Below are 18,423 nucleotides of genomic sequence, written 5' to 3' on the forward strand. Positions count from 1 at the left end.
AATGATCCCTGATGGAGGACACTTAACTTTCAGCTAATTATCAGAGTGTTTGGTACAACAGCTAGGGATGGCAGGTTGGAGTCGACCTGGCCTGCACAACACGGGCTGTGTCCCCTCGGCTCAGGCATCCAGGCCCCATCCTTCCTGGACTCACGCCCAAGGGCAGCTCCTCCTTCCCCCCAAATTACTGGACCACAGATTTAAATGTCAGTGCATACAGATAAACTTCATGCCAGCTGATGTTATTCAACAGCTCTCCATCTTCTATCTATGTTTCTTCAGTGATTGTATATAAAGCAATGCTCCCATGGGTTTAGAGCTCTGAAGCTAGAGTGCAGAGAACAACGTATTCTTCAATGTAATTTAATAACTGAGGTTTACCTTGTTTTAAGTCTCTCTCTCTAATTTTATGTATCATATGACATACTACATAGTTGGAGTACAAACAGTACATTTATATATCACATTGTCTAAAATTTAGTTTGTTTATTGTTTATTGTCCTCTTATATACATGTCTACAACCATTGGCTTTCCAGTGCCATTGAACACTGTGTCATCATTGCAATAACAGACTCTTAAGTATGAGGTTTATGTGTTAATAACCATGATTCTTGCTGTTTGACCTAATCAAGCTAATATAATCTGCACTTATGTATAACAATAATGTGATATTTTACTTCACTTTTCGTCCAGAGGGGAAATATTACACATCTATAGTGTTTTTCTGGGTTTCATAAATAATACACAGCTTAGAATCAAATTATTGTGACTATAAATACTTTAATTAAAAATAAGAATTTGGGAAATATATAATTTTATATTTTATTATTTATAGATTAGTCCCTCTGGTTTACATAACCCTAATCTCCTACTATATATTTGTTAAACATGAGACTGGAATGAACCTGAGACCCAAAACAAAATATAATTTTTGTATTCTTTGAAAGGTAAAAAAAGTATCACCAGAATAATTTAAGCTTGATGGTAGAAAATTTTTAATTTAAAATATAATGCTACAATGGCTTTGTTATATCAAGATTAAAATTTCCAGAGGAAAACTAATCATGATACAAAGGTCCTTTCTAAGTGGCAACAGTCCTTTCCAATGTGCTTTGGAGTTAAAGAAAAATAATAATTATGTAGTAGGAGAATCTGACATTTATTTTTTAAATCAAATTTTGTTTTATAACCAATTTACTTTAAAACAATACTACCAAAAATGCAGAATTACAGTTCAAGAAGATGCTATGTGATTTAATTTACTATATATATTTTGCAGACCTGGAAACAATGATATTTTCCCTCACACTGGCCTTCCAACCATGTTATCTTCTCCACTGATATTTCAAAAGTGGTAGCATTTGAAATTCATTCCTACTCAAGAAATCCAGCCCCTGCCTGAGCTGTCTACCTTTGTTTAGTTGATATAAAAAGTTAATAACATCATCTAAAAATGTTCTCTCCTGTCATTCTGAATGTAACTCAATGTGTAAACATCTGAATTCCAAATGGGGTGGTTTTGTGTGAATGAGACAAATTGTCAAAAGTAACTTGAGCTTTGAGGCTTGAACAATGAAGAAAAGAAACAGTGCTGTAAAGGGAATAATGTGAATTATTCCCCTGTGGATCTGGGAAGCTCTCCCTGGGGTTGTGACATTTAACATTAACCTTGAGTGATGGGTAGGAATTGGGAATAAAGTTGAGCTTCTTATATCAGTCCTTACACTCACAAGTTCCTATACACAAATACACCATTTAGTATTTTTTATACTTACTAGTCAAAAGTAATTTTTTCAAGACTTTCATAATTAAAGTTAAAACTCTATTATCATCACTGCGAAGTTCTTATAAACCAGAATTATTTGAATGGCAACTTAACATCACTAAATGATACATCAAATATTTAATCATTAGCAATAAAATGAACAATACATGAGCTCTTTGTATCAGAAATATATCCAACTATTAGGAATATAAATAACACTACATATTAACTATAGCTAGACATAAGCATATTGTATTAAACACTTTCTATATGACAGATATGTTTCTCACTTAATCCACATATAGTTCTGCAAAGTTTATGCACCAGAAATCAAAGGTGTCAACAGAGGTAGTAGTACAGGTGCAGCTTAGTAGGCAAAATGTCTTAAAGATATGTTCACAGGAAATAAAGGCCCCACCTCAGGTTACTACACTTCAACGAGAGGAGGACCAGCCAGAGGAGCAGAAGACCTGTCAGAGGAAGAGGATGAAGACTGCAAACAGGCAGAAATGAAAGACTAGCATCTGCCTAACACATATGCTCCAGGAGTCATGTCATGTACTATTATGTAGATCATTTCATGAATGCGTACAACCATTCTGGAAAGTGTTTTCTTTGCTGATCTCACCAGGACATGTCTGCAGTGCACTGGATAAATGTTGCCAAACAAATGGCTAACAGCCTGTGGTAATTTTCTTTTTCTTACACAATGATATATATTATATAAACAGAACCTTTAAAACAAGTAACAGAGCCAACACCCAGAGACACTAGTTAGGACACGTGGGAACATACAACTTGGAGAACAGGGAGAAGGTGGCGCTGATTATCAGGAAAGCCTGGCGGAGACAGAAACCTGCACAGTTAGGTTGATACTTGTTTGGCATCCACTCCTTTTCTCTCTGGAAACAACAGCCAGGCTTTTTTTTTTTTAAGGAGCTACCCTTTTCTATTATCAGCAGTGTGGACTGATACCATCCCCACCTTAACAGTAAGTCCTGATTGTTTTCTGTCAAGACAGCAGTCATTCTCCAAGGTCACGGTTTTCACCTCGGGGATGGCAGTTCACACAATCAGACAATGAAACACAGGCAGGCATTTGCCTAAGCTTGCAGGAAAGAGAGCGTCTTTTCTCTACCTTTGAGGATCCATGGACAGAGACCCTCTCTCTGTCAGGGGATGGCTCTGGGAAAGACTGTGAGGTCTAGAACTGTTTCCATCACCTTGCTCTGTGAAAGGAGAGCCTGGGGCCTGAGGACCATGCTTATGCAAATGACATAACAGAAAAATAGTGAAGTCAAGCTGGATCTGATGTGCCTCCTGCTTCTGATCTTTTCAGTTAATTGATTCAATAATTCCCTTTCCCTTTTTAACCAATTTATGTTGTATTTTCAGTCATTCTCAATAGAAAGTGTCCCATCTTATGCTGGTAGCAGATGGGATCTCAGCATGGCCCAGGTGATAAATGGTTTTTAAAATGGCCATCAAGGAAGTTACAAAATGAGCCAGAGTGTAGGGAGAGCTGAGGTAAGGGCAGGAGGTAACACGGGGGAGAGTTTGAGTCACCATGAATTTGAGTGACCTTGTAGGAGATCCACGGGGGGCCACATATGAAAAAGGCATAGGAGAGAATTAGGTAGGGAGTAATATATATTCATATTAAGGTCATGAAAATGTAATCTTCATACCCTTGGAATAAAAACATTTATTATTGCATCAATAAATAATTTCTTGTCTAGTGTTCTTATTGGCTTAAATTAAGCATGAGTGGTAAAGTAAAATTCATAGAAATAGGCTGTAGTTAGCTTTGATATGTTAATTTAACCCCAGAAATATATTGTATTCATAAATATCTAATACAAACAGAAAAAATGCAAGATGGCAACAATAAAGGAATTCAAATTAAATAAATACACAAAGTACTACGTAAAATGTAACCACAGCTGTGCTACTTATAAAATGATAAAATGATAAGGTGATTATATGTTAATACTACTCAGATACTTGAAAAAGAATAGGAATAGTTAACATACAAGGTTATCTACAATGTGTTAGCTGCATAAAGCAAATGTAAAACAGTCATTATAATATGATTCTCAATAGGGTTTGGGGATAGTGGGTAGGGGATGGGACTTTCAAAAACTTTCTAAAGGAAAATAGTTACGTACAGTGCTAATAGTGTTTATCTACTTTGGTGTTTGAGGGTGGAACAAGAGGGAGAACTTCTTTCTTGTAGTAAGAAAACAAAAGAATAAAAGTATTTGCATTTAAAAAAAAATAATATAACCAGAGACGTTGAAATAAAGAACAAACTGACAGTAACCAGCGGGGAGGGGGGATAATGGGGAAGAGGGGAAGGGCCATCAAGGAACCAGTGTAAATGACTCAAGGACAAGGTCAAAGGGATTGAGGGTATGAGGTGGGGATGGGTGGGGTGACCGGGGGAGGCGGGGGGAAATGGAGACAACTGCACTTGAACAACAATAAAAAAGTCAAAAATAATAATAATATGCCTTATTAAAAGTCATCTCTAAACTTACAAAGTTGCCAAAAGTTGTACATGATTATGGAATATTTAGTTATTTCTCCTGCAATTCAAAACTGTCCTCATTATCCTTAAGCCCTTCACCCTATCCAAACAAGTACTTCATTATGTTTTCCAAAACAGATATAATGCTGCTGACAAATCCATATTGTCAATACCAACATTCTAACCATACAACCTCTCAAAATACAAGAAAGGCTAATAAAATATATCTGTGTGGTAGAGTAAGTCTTGCAGAGTGATATGATCATAACATAGTATAGCAAAATGTTACTCAATATCTCCAAACAACTGCCAAAATAAAAATCTGTATGAGTGTATAACTATAAAAAGAAAGTATGTCGATGACATGTAAATCTCAGTTCCACTGCACTTCATAGTCAGGACATTGTACATGTGAAACTGATACCTCCTTTCCATTTACTGCTATAACATCACTCCTTAAATCTAAATTGATGTTATATATAATCTGTACAACCCAGGTAAAATTAAAGGTTGCAGTTGTCAAATAGAAAGATATGATTATATAAAACATTTGTTTCCATATATAGTAAGGATTTCTAAAATGTCCATGACACAAATGATATTTTGAACGCATATCAGGGCTTGCATGCTCTTCCCTGCATGAAAATACGTGTTTACTTGTATTGTGGCGCAAGCCTGAGAGGGAAGGACTGGGACAGTGAGCACATTCCCGTCTATGGACGTGTCCAGAGGGCCGACAAGGGCAAGTCTATGTCTCAGCGACAGGTCAGGGTGAAAGAAAAGTGTGGTTTGCTCAGAGGCTTTTATGAAGATGTGCATCTTGGACATCTTACTAGGGGCATTTAGCCAGGATTCCACCTCACCGATACCTTACGGTTTTTATTCACTCTCTATTGCGTGCCCCTGGCCATTTTTCTAACTTGTTTTCTTACACCTTTGTAGAATGTACAATTTTATCACCCAGCAGCACCTTATCTTTTGCGGGGGGGCGGGGAGGTATTTTCAACTGCTTTGATTTGAGCTGGTTGTTTTAAATTACTCTTTTTTCCAACTTCAACCAGTTCACTGTATCTCTTATCTTTAGTCTCCCTATTTCCACCTGTCATATCTTTTCCTAACAAATATTTTTGTTTATAAGATACAGAAAGAAAACATCTCTGTCATCATTTTTTACACTATAACCCGTTCTTATTTTTAACCTTGTATATTAACTTTTCTATTTTCTGGTTTCTTCTTTTTAACTATTTTATCTATTGATTTATTTTATTTAATACCTCTCAATTTTATTTCTTAGAAATTTTCCTTGACTGGAACTTAAAGATGTCTTATGTTTCTATTCTGACATTTTATTTTTTAAACTCTTAAAGAATTTACTAATTCACTTGCATTTAAAATTTCCCTTTATTTTTTGTCACAAAAGTATTCTTAGTTCATGATTTCTTTTTAAGAGCAGCACTAAGCTACTGGAAAATCTCCTCTAAACAAGGGACATTGGAGCTTTTGTCCCTCAGCTTCCCTGCAACATTCCTCCGGCTTCCATAAATGGGCTCTCAGCTGTTTCACAAGGCTTCTCCCAAATGAGAAATCCAATCTCATCTCAGAATACCAGGCAGCAGTATGGCCTGAATCATACCTGAAGGGGATGAGGGATGACAAGGAGCAATGGGAGTGGTTGCTTCACTGTCAAACATTCTGCCACCTGGTGTCTTTCAGAACATGTTAAGGTAATGTTAACATGACATTTTTTTTACTTTATTTTTTAAAAGATTTTATTTATTTTATCTTTAGACAGAGGACGAGCGAGAAAGAGGGGAAGGGAGGGAGAAAGAGAGGGAGAGAAACATCAATGCGTGGCTGCCTTTAGCACGCCCCCTATTGGGGACCTGGCCCAAAACCCAGGCACGTGCCCTGACTGGGAATAGAACCGGTGACTCTTTGGTTCACAGGAAGGCACTCAATCCACTGAGCCACACCAGCCAGGGCAACATTTTTATATTGGAATGAAGAGGACTAAAAGGAAGGATTGTAAAAATTAGATGGTAATGCACATAGGGACAAGAACCAAAGAGCAAAACCCAAACCCTATCTGTTTTGAAGGAATCGACACTGAAATGTCTTCCCCATTGCCTAACCCACACACTCTCAATGAGAGCACTATTGCCCCCTTGCAAAGAGGCAAAAACTGGTTGGTGAAAAGAAAAATTTGATATTAGAATGATTCGTGGACCTCTAAACAGCCATAATATTCAAACAGATATACCGTATATCCATGTTATTAAAATTTTATTAGGCACAGGGTGTGATTAGGGAAAAAATGTCTAAGGTTGAGAAATTAGGTAATTTATATCTCTATCAGAAGAGTCTTCTAAAATCCTCCCTTTTTGGCATATCTCTGCTTCATGTGATTTAGTCAGAAAACCTTCAAACTGCCTTTTATCTAGAAATTTACTCATTAATTCATTCCTTTACCCAGCAACCATATTTTAGATGCCAACTACATGTCACAGCTATATTATGCATTAGCATTCGATGGCAAGGAAGGTCTGGTCATTTCCCCAAAGAAGCTGGTAACCAGTAGAAGATTCAGATTTTCAGACATGTAAGTGGGTGACTGGTATATGCTTTAATAAAAAAAAATGACTACCACTTTTGGCGATCCCATGGAAAGAGAAGGTAATTTAAATGTGTTGAGTCAAGAAAGCCTTCTTGAAGGGCATAATAATTAAAAATACAAGTGATTTAACAGTTGCAAAAGACTCTACAGTACTTGAAAGCAAGAAAAAAGATGACATATTCAGAAATAAAGGTAGCTAATTAAAATCAGCACAATTGACTGGGTAGATAACATTCAAAAATAGTTCAAAAATTCCTTCTCTCACTGTGTGCACATGGCACTCCATCTATCAAAAGGTACCTATTTTCCTCCCCTTGAATCTTGGCTAGTCTGAGACTCATCAATAAAATGCAACAAAAATCTCCACTCTGGGACTTCTAGGCCCAGAGCCCACATGCTAAGAAGAGAAGCAATTTCTGCTTCCTAACCTTCGGAAGCCAGATACCATGCTGGAAGGCAATCCAGCTATTGGAGCATCATCTCGTAGACTGAGGGGTCGAGAGTTCCATTCCTGGTAAGGGCACATACCCAGGTTGCTGGTTCAGTCACAATCGGTGTCTCTCTCTCTGTCTCTCTCTCTCTTTGAATAAGATCATGACATTTCTTAATTCCTTAAACTACTGAGGTGAAAATATGTAAAACTTTTTTTAAGTTTTAAACTTCATATGGTTAAATTCTTTAGTAAACTCTAAAACCTTTTAAATATAAAATTCTGTTATCTTGAAATATAAAACACCCCTTACCAAAATGAAATTTATTGTAGTTGTAGTAATTTCCTAATAGTAATGATATAATTTAGCCATTCCTCTTAGACCTTTAAGTTATTTATTATTAAATAAACACATTTAGTACATATAATGTGCTACCTTATTTATAAATATTATTTCACTTAAAGATAGCAACAGCCCTGTTGTGTAGGTATAAAAATAATTCTCTTTTTTTTTCAGAATAGAGGTATATTGAGGTTAAACACTTTGTCCATGTTCATGGGATAATGCAAAGAAATAGGGATAAACAGGTTAAGTAGCTTGACCAAAGTCACAGGGTAGCAGAACCACGATTTGAACACAGGCCAGCTAGTGCTCTTCCTCTTGCCCAGAATTACCATGTGTTTGTATAGGGAAAGCCTACATTACATATCTTAAATAATATTTCCCAATACCCTCAACACACACAGTTGAAACACACTTTGCTCCTTTCATAGATCCCTTGATGTGATTAGGAGCTGGAGCTATTTGGAAACTAGCAGGCTCACATTCTTACTCAGGCACCCATAACCTCTTCAGAGGAAAATATTCAGAAAGAACACCATGAGTAAATGTAAACTATTTAATCTCTATTCCCAGTTTTTATGACCAATGGATTCCTCTTGCTCTGTTTTCTGCAACCTCGCCCTAAGGCCAATCCTCCTCCACCTATTTCTTTTAGTTCCATAGTCTATAATTAGGTCTCTAGGTCTTACTGATGCAGTGATAAACATAAACCCAAGGCCTCCCTCCCTCTCTCTCTCTCTCTCACTACTTTCGAACAGGGTCTGACACATGGTAGGAATTTAATATACAATTACTTAATGAATTAAGAAAACCAGGAAAGGTGTGTTTGTCCCAATTCCAGACCACTTATTTTCCTCTCACATTTAGCTCCAAGTTTTAGCAATATCACTTAATCATGTCCTTGGTCTTCACCAAATCAATGCCCTCCCTCCTCCATGTTGATTTAACTGAAAAAAGGAACACAATTTGTATGATATTTTACCAATCTGTGACCCATATCTAGGATATTCATCTATCAAAATTAACTATAATGCCTAATTTTCCTTCTCATATAACCTTCACCAGTTGAACAGTCCTAAATTCATGGACTCATCACAGAATAAGCAATATATTCTAAATTTATATTTGTGGCTGAATTTCTCCATAAAAGCATTCTTCAGGTTTGACAGGTATATTCTTACTCCTTAAGTGAAGAACAACGTGGAACACAGTTGCCAAGAAAATGGGATAGGACAGGGAGAGGCATGGACTGGGGAGGTGGCTGCACAAAAACCCAGGATGCAGGTCGAGAAGGTCTGGGTTAGAAGTTACTCAGCTGTCAGAATTCAAAAACAAATCAAAGAGACCAAATGGGTGAGAGAAAAAAGAAAAATCAGGAATCCAGTGACAGTCTTAGGAATGCTTTAAAAAATCATATGATTAGGAACTGGGGAGAAAAAATCCCTACAGAATGGAAGACAAGCAAGAGTTAGGAACCTAGAAATTTAGGCATATAAGTGGCTTATTTCATACTTGTTGCCAAGTATGAGAGAACTTGGCCTTGACTGTATGCCAGAGGTAACTCTAGTTACTGTTAGTGTAGGGTTTACAGCTGCCCTACTTGCACAGAGTATGCTACCTATGGTTATGACTGCGAGCAGAAAAATTAGATCACAGATATTCACAGAAATCATTGGACATTTAAGCTAAACTAAATTAAAAGAGCAAGGTAGCATCGGGCAATACCTACATTTTAAGTGGATAATATAATTTTTAATTTAAATTTTAATTTAAATTTTATCTTAGATTAAAAGATATTTATGGAACTATAACTGCACACAGTATTTTCACTCTATGCACTCATTCCTTCAGCACACAATAGGCACTTCCTGTATGTAAGAGGCTATTCATAAAGAGACATGATATATGCCCTCAAGAGTCCTTGAGGGTTGGGAGTCATCAACACATACATAAATTGGGATTCAATTTATTTATGTACCCCCATTTTATGTATATCTTGGTACTGACATCTAGTACCAAGAGAACAGAAAGGAGGTTTGATTTATAGATGGGATTTGTATAGGTTACTTGAGTATTTGTAAATAGAAAATGGAGGTAAATGCATTCAAGCCAAGAGAATAAGAGCCGAGACGTGAACATGGGAAAAGATTTCAGAGTCTAGAACATAGCAATATAGACATGAGGACATGCCACAGAGCTGGAAAGAGGTTCAAGCTAGATTGGGAAGAACCAAGTATGTCTTGAGGGTTTTCTGTATAATTAAAAAATTTATAGCAAAAAAAAAAAGACAGGGCACTCTAACAAGATTACCACAATGGTAGTAGAGAAGATACACTTGAGTTGGAGAAACTGGAGGCAGAGAGACCAGCTAGGGAGTTGTTGGGGAAGCCTCAATGGCAAATGATCCACTTTGACAGAATGAATGGCTGTACAATTCATTTTGGATGTAGAATATACAGATTTAAATGACTGGCTAAATGTGAGAGTAAGACATAAGGAGGACTTATGCACAGATCATCTTAGGTGACTATATGTATGATAATAACATTTTAAAAAATGGGGAAAGAAGGTGAGAGTGGAGAGGAAAGGGATGGTGGAAAGAAGGAATTAATTAACTGGCTTTGAGATCTGCTAAGTTTGAGGTGCTCACAAGACATGAATGTTAACATGTCCTGTTTTATGAGGTACGCTGAATCTACAGTCATTGCTTTGCAATAATGTAAGTAGTTTTAAATTAAAGTTGAATTTAAAGAATATTGTTATGTATGTTGGGTGTGTAAGTCTAATAAAAATTTTATTACTTACTCTTTGATTATAAAACACTATTGATATAAAATGTAATAATTAAAATAAACATGATAACATCACCTTTAGCCATAGCCATATGAAAAAAATGCCAAAATTGTTTTAAGGTCTCAACCTATGAGTACAAGTATTGATGTTTACAACCCATTCACCATATAATAGTGAACAGCAGAGAGTCAATAAGTTATGAGATACCATTCTCCATGCATCTACTTTACCGTGGATTAAAGACAAGGTCTCAGCAAGATTAGGTGAGCCAGCCCCTCGGGTAATGGCAAAAATTACTAGAACCACTGATTACTACTGGTGTTTCATCAAGTCTTTCAAGGCTTTCTGTCTCTACGTATTTAAACTGAATTGTAAGTACATGTGTGAATATAACGTAGCCTGAAATACTAAATAAATTGTTAAAGAGAAAAAAGAGTTATGTTGGTAATGGTCCTAATCCATCCTCATTGACATTCTGCATTATAAAATTTAACCTGTGCCTTTAACTTACATCTCCTTTTCTATTACATAGTAGGTAATAGGAAATAATATGTAGCTAAGCAACAAGGTGGCGTGAGAGATGACTTATGTATTTCCTGGAAATTATTATTGTATTGTCATTCCATGGAAATTTGACTTGCCTTATCATAATAATATGCTCCAGGAAAAATTTTGTGCAAAAACTGAAAGACTCGTTTTTTTTCAAAAATTGAAACTATGTCCTAAAAGATAAGAATAGTTTCATTTTGTTGGCACTGTACATAATTTCCATATATAATTTTAATATGTCCAACATGCCTTCTTGGAGGTCACTGCAGTTATTACCATGGATCTAGATAATTAAAATAGAATGAAAAACCATTATAACCTGGAAGGGCAACTATAGGTCTCTCTCTGGGTCCATGAAATACTGGAATTGAAAACGTTTTCTGCATTATCTGTGACCAATGAAGAGACCTCTCCATAATTTTAGCTGTAAGCTGACCCAAAAAACAAATCAGAACACCTAGAAGATGAGAGCTGCTTAACAAACCCAAAAACTCTAAACAAATTTAATTTAAAGCTGAAGACAGATACATGCAAGGGCACTAAAGACAATCTGAAATATATTAAAGATATACTCTCCTAATTAGATGATCTATTTATTCATGAAATATGCCCCCCAAAATAAATAGGTCATTAATATGTATGATTACATTTACTGTAAATTCATGTACATCTTCCTTTTTAAAAGTTAATGGCATAAATATTATCATTATTTAATGGAAGCTAACTGTATACATTAGTACCTTGAGAGTAAACAGCCAAATAAGCAGATAGTAAATTACAAAATAAAGCTAATATCTTTATATTGTAGAAAATGTTTCAAATTATTCTGTTCACCACTGATAAGTAATGATTAAAAATATTTTTATCTGCATGTAATTATTATCCTCCTATAGAGAATTTTCTCAAAGCTTCAAGAAACTATAAGTTCTTTACCTTCAATAATTCAAAAGTTAAATGTACACTTTGTTCATAGTTGCTTATTTATTTGGGGGACATAAATATCATAAAATTACAATATAATTCAAGCTGACTACAAATATTCATTGTAAAATACCAGTTAAATTTGATAAATTATATGGAAAGAATTAAGTATTTAATTTAAAGACTCATATTTTAAAATATAACTACTGGTTTCTTGAAAATATAAAATTCACAGCCAAGAAATTATCATTACATTCACCCATGGTAAAAAAGAATTACACTTCAATACTGTCTGATTTGTTTTACATTTAAATCTACTTAGGCCCTGGCTGGTGTGGCTCAGTGGATTGAGTGCCGACCTGCAAACCAAAGGATCGCCGGTCAGATTCTCAGTCAGAGCACATGCCTGGGTTGCAGTCCAGGTCCCCAGTAGAAGATATGCAAGAGGCAACTACACATTGATGGTCCTCTCCCTTTCTTTCTCCCTCCCTTCCCCTCTCTAAAAATAAATAAATAAAATATTTTTAAAAAATTAAAATAAAATCTACTTAGCCACTTATTTTTTTATCCGGTGTCTGCTTCTGTGGAAGTGAATGGACTAATATTGGCACAAACCTAACTCCTTTCCAGGCAGCATGCACAAGATGCTGGGCAATGCAGGATGGAAGAGCATGTGGCCAGTGCAAAGAGAGGCAGGCAGCAGTGTCAACTGACAGAGCTTGGGAGGCCACAGTAAGAAATCTGAATTTCATTTTTTGAGACAAGAGGAAGACATTATGTACTTAAAGCAGGAAATCTTATCTAACTTACATTTTCAAAAAAATTCATTTGGCTACTGTTAAGTTAGTGAATTATTGTGGGGTAGGGTAGAGTGAATTAATAGGCTTTTGCTATAGTAGGAAAGATGACCATAGTAATATAGAGGGAAGTGGAAAAGTGTGAATATATTCTGAAGGAAGAGCCTATCAAACCTCCTGGCAGGTTTAATTGTGAGAATTGCAGGGTGAGAAAAAAAAGGAATCAAAATGACTCCTAGGCTTTTAACTCCAATAAATTCACCTAAGTTCACATTTTCTTTTTTGCAAAAATGGGGAAGATTAGAAGACCTGGTTTTCTGGGAGAAAGGAAGAGTTCTTTCTGACCTACTTCGGAGAAGCCTATTAGGTAGATGTTGAAGCTTAGGGGAGTTGATGATGGTAGTGTTACCACCATGGGAATTAGCAACACATGGAATATACTTAAAGCCCGAGACTGCAAGAGGCTGCTCGACAAAGTGTAGAGTGTGAGAAGATGAAGCTGGGAGGCTGAGCCCCAGAGCAATCTATGGACCAGACCTGTGGCAGAAGAGGAGCAGCACTCTGAGGATTCTGGGCAGGACAGCTGCGAGTCAGCAGCAAGGCCAGGACCCCTATGAACACTGGGAGTCAGCACAGGAAAACAGGGTGGCTGGCCGTGCTGACTGCAGCTGAGGGGTAAAGAAAATGACAGCACATAGTGACTATGGGTGGCAGGCACATAAGTGGCAAATGATGGAGAAGACTATTTTCAGGGCAGAGGAAGAGAGGTAACCCCACTGGAGGGGGAATGGGAAGGAAGAGTGGAAGCTGCTAACTCAGTCAGCACTCCTGCCAACCCTTTTAACAAAAATGAGCAAAGCAGCTTCTGAGGAATTCAAATGGGTTTGATGGGGGTTGTCTGGTTAAGAGACTCTTTTTCTTAAGTGATGGGAGTTACTGGAGAACATTTTCTAGGCTGAGGAGAACAATCCTGTAAAATTAGGAGACCATCTACTGAAAGCAAAACTTAAGCCTATCTTTAACTAATTTTATTGACAATTCTTCTGGTTCCTTGACCTATAAACTTGTACATTATAAAAATGTAAATTAGTAAAACATTAGGAATTTTTAAATTATCTGATATTTAATATTCATCTATTTTTTATAAACATGTTAGAAAAACAGCAAAAATGAATTTTAATAAATTGGGGTTTCCAGGGAAAATTTATGTTCATATAATTCCCATGAACAATTGTTCATATAATATGTAATTATATGAATAATTTATGTTCATATAATTCATAAATTCTGCACTTAAATATAATTAATTACTTTAATGTTTAAGTTTAAAGCAACTTTTCTAGGCCATGTTTATCAGGGGAAAAAAAGTAATTTAGTCAAATGCATAGGTCATACAGTTGTACATTACTGGCAAAATCGTATAGTCAGTGTAAAATAGAGACTATTTGGTAATTTTTAAATATTGTGTGGGTTATCAATTGTTTTATAGTTTGCTTTTGAGTTAACTGGACCTGATGCAAATTCTTTCTCTGTAATTCTGAGCTTTATTTGTGTGTGTGAGGGCCTGTGTGTATGTGTGTGTGTGTGTGTGTGTGTGTGTGAGAGAGAGAGAGAGAGAGAGAGAGAGAGAGAGATTGGGGGAAATAACAATTGCTTAACAGAAATACAAAAGTCAAAGATAGTGTCAAAGCAGCTAAATCCTAAAATTTATAGACACTTAGTAAAACAGTTCATTGTTATTACTTATATTCTTTCATTATCATTGTCATTAGTATTACTGTTGTATTGATGAAATTAATGAACCTATATAACATAGGAGAAGAACTTTATGTCTACTGATAGTAAGAGAAACAAAAATAAGTCAATAAATTCAAGTCATTATAAAATAAAACTTTAAAATAAAACATCCATAAAGAAGCATAATTGAGTCAATGAGCATTGTATTAAAGACCTATAAACTACCAAGCTTCTGTGCATGTATGTGGGATGGAGGAAGTGAGTGATTTAGTTTTTAAAATAAGAATAGAGAACGAGGGAAAAAGGGGTGAAGGGTTTTCAGGAACAACTATAAAGGACACATGGACAAAACCAAGGGGAGCATGGAATCACGGGAGGGAGGTGGGGATGGCTGGGGTGTGGAGAGAGGTGCGGGGGAAAGGCAGACAACTGTACTTGAACAACAATAAAATTTTTAAAAAATGGAGAAAAAGAAAAAGAAAAAATATATAATGTAGAAAAGACAAATAATAGTTTAGAAAAAAAGAAAAGAATAGAGAACAGTACGATAAAAGTCCTAGAGAAAAACATAGGCAGGAAAATTTCAGATATCCCACACAGCAATATTTTCACTGATACATCCCCCTAGGGTAAGGACTATATAAAAAGGAATAAACAAATGGGACTACATCAAAATATAAAGCTTCTACAAGGCTAAAGAAAACATCAACAAAATGGAAGGGGAACCAACTGTATGGGACAATATATTTGCCAATGATACCTAGGACAAGGGTTTGATCTCCAAAATATATAAAGAACTCACACAACTCCACACCAGGAAGACAAGCAACCCAATTAAAAAATGAGCAAAGGACCTGAACAGACACTTCTCCAAGGAGGACATACAGAGGGCCCATAGACACATGAAAAAAATGCTCAACATCACTCGCCATTAGAGAGATGCAAATGAAAACCACAATGAGGTACCACTTCACACCAGTCAGAATGGGCATCATCAATAAATCAACAAACAACAAGTGCTTATGAGGTTGTGGAGAAAAGAGAACCCTAGTACATTGTTGGTGGGAATGCAAACTGGTATAACCACTATGGAAAATAGTATGGAATTTCCTCAAAAAACAAAAGATGGAACCGCCTTTTGATCCATCAATCCCATTGCTGGGACTATATCCTAAGAATACTAAATCACTAATTCAAAAGAACCTATACACCCCAGTGCTCATAGCAGCACAATTTACAATAGCCAAGTGCTGGAAACAGCCTAAGTGCCCATCAGTAGATGAGTGGATCAAAAAACTGTGGCACATTTACACAATGAAATATTACAGAGCAGAAAGAAAGAAGTAGCTCCTAGCCTTTGTAACAGCATGGATGGAACTGGAGAGCATTATGCTAAGTGAAGTAAGTCAGGTGGTAAAAGACAAATACCATATGATCCCACCGATAAGTGGAACCTAATCAACAAAACAAACAAATGAGCAAAATAGAACCAGAGACTTGGAAATAAAGAACAAACTGACAGTGACCAGAGGGGAGGGGTGAAGGATATAATGGGGGAAAGAAGGGGAAGGGGCAAGCACAGGAACATGAATGAAGGACCCATGGGGAGGGACAATAGGAGGAGGTTGACTGCGGGAGTAGGGGGTAGGGTAGGGGTGAGCAATGGGCAAAAAGGTAGAATAACTGTAACCAAACAAAAATAAATTTTTAAAAAATTATCTGAAAAACACGAAAAATTTACAATTAAATTTTACATAATGGCTACTTAATGGTTGCTAGTATAGAACAGGAGATAAGAGAAAGAAATAGTATAAAATAAGTTGAGAAAAAGCAAAAATAACCGCCCCCCCACCAAAAAATAGCAGTATAAGAAAGTAGAAACATAGAACAACTGGATATAAAAAACAGGAAAAGAAAAAAAAGGGCCCAAGTAAATGATTTGTCCCAAAGTCATAGCTTAATCTCCCTGTAAGCTACATTACTCTAGATTAGTGTCTACTCTTTCTAGTAGTGATTTTTTCCACCTAACTCATAATAATAGAGTCATCTCTCCTAATGGCCTCACTAGTGAAGACTGGAGCAGAGAAATGCCTCCCTGGGTTGCAGTAGAGGTTATCAGGGCAGCTGTCTTTCCAAAGGCGGTACATTAATTAACCTAAAATCCAGATTTTGTCTCTAACAAAGAGTTACATGGTTCCTTCTTCTCTCCTCCACGCTTATATTTAATATGAGCTTTTCCCGTAGCTTACTCGTTGGGCTGACCAGCTTTTCTCGTTCTGTCTGTAAGACACACCAGCTGAGCTCACTCCTCTGAGCTCTCAGCGGACACCAAGCAGAGCAGCACAGGCTGCTCCCCGCACCCAACCAGAGTCCAGGATCACAAAGAGTCAAAGGAGTTTGTTCTACATAAAGGACGCATGGACAAAACCAAGGGGGAAGTGGGAACAAGGGAGGGAGGTGGGTGTGGCTGGGTTGCGGGGGATTGGTGGTGGGGGGAATGCAGACAACTGTAATTGAACAACAATAAAGTAACTTTAAAAAGAAAACAATAATAAAAAACCCACAAAAAGTATAGAAACTAGTGATATTGTTGGGAGTTATACTTCTCAACTGTTGACATTATGACAAATAATAAAATGTCAAAATATCTTTCCTTACTAAATTAAAAAAAGGGGGGGGGAGTTTGTTCTTAAATCTCCATATAGGCCAGATGTGTTTGCTGTTGTAAGGTAATCAAAGATTGATCAAGGTGATGTAATATTAGTGTGACAAGGAAAATTATTGTCCATAAAAATTATTGCTATGGAAAGGTAGGGAGATCATCTGCCAAGTGACATGAGGTTCTTGTTTCTGATTAAAAGATCCACAAAATTGAAGTTGTAGGTGATGCATTACTGGTATAGTTTGTGCAAGTAACATGGTGTAGAATTCCAATCAACACTTACTTAATCAAAGGAAATGCCATGGCCTTATATCAAAAGACTGGCACGTGAATGCAAATGCACTAAGTCATAATAGAATACAGAAGGTGTGAATGTATCCATTTTTATGGTTCCCTTTACTAACAATTTCCCATTCATTAACTTACCAGTTTTGATCATGGCAGGTAAGATTATATCTGCCACACTCTGAAGTAAGGTATCACGACAGTATTCTTGCTACATGAAACTTATCAAATCAGAAAGCAGATTACACATAGTCATCAAGAGCAGAGAAATCTTTGCGAATGAAAAGAAGTACCACAGGTAAATCAATATATGTGAGGCTTTATAGCTGGTTAACATCTTACCTTGAGACGTTGTTCTCATTAAGCATAACAAAAGCAATTACATAACGTTTGCCATGCATTTTTGTACAAACCTTACATTAATGAAAATTGATGACATAAACTTGAGATTATATGAACTCATGTAAGAAAATCATATTACTCACCTAGACCATAATAAAAATTATATATCCTTGATAATCTAAGAAACCTGACCACTTACTAATATTTTAATGTACCACAGACCTATATCATAGAACATATAGATTCTCCACAAAAACATTTTCTCTAAATTCTGGGTAATAGTAAGACTTTTACAAAATTTAAAATGTTTTCTATGAATATAAATATGCAGATTCATAAAAAAATGCTTTGTAATAAATACCAAGTAATAAGTTTTGACTTTAAACCAATGCAATTATGTATGGGTCACAAAACCATGGTCCTCAGAATGAATAAAACTAATGATTTGTTAATGATAAAAATATACACATATTGCTAAAATGTAAGTAAAATAAACAAATGAGTTGCACATTTGCTGAGATCTTACCTTTAAAATAAATCCTAAAAATCTCTCTAAAAAGTGATTTGTGCTTTAAGCCAGAACCGCGACCTCTACAATAAATACACCCAATAGTTCACTTAAGTGGGTACAGCCACCAAGTGCCTAAACCAATT

The 18,423-nt window shown here is 36.1% G+C and overlaps 1 protein-coding gene across 1 annotated transcript in view; it reads right to left on the reverse strand.

Moving 5' to 3' along the window:
* Positions 1 to 18,423, reverse strand: part of SPAG16 (sperm associated antigen 16) — a 734,031-nt gene that overhangs the window by 601,191 nt on the left and 114,417 nt on the right. The window lies entirely within an intron of this gene.

This window comes from Phyllostomus hastatus, unplaced genomic scaffold, assembly GCF_019186645.2.
Source record: "Phyllostomus hastatus isolate PE091 unplaced genomic scaffold, TTU_PhHast_1.1 phas_contig_137, whole genome shotgun sequence".
Lineage (NCBI taxonomy): Eukaryota > Metazoa > Chordata > Mammalia > Chiroptera > Phyllostomidae > Phyllostomus > Phyllostomus hastatus.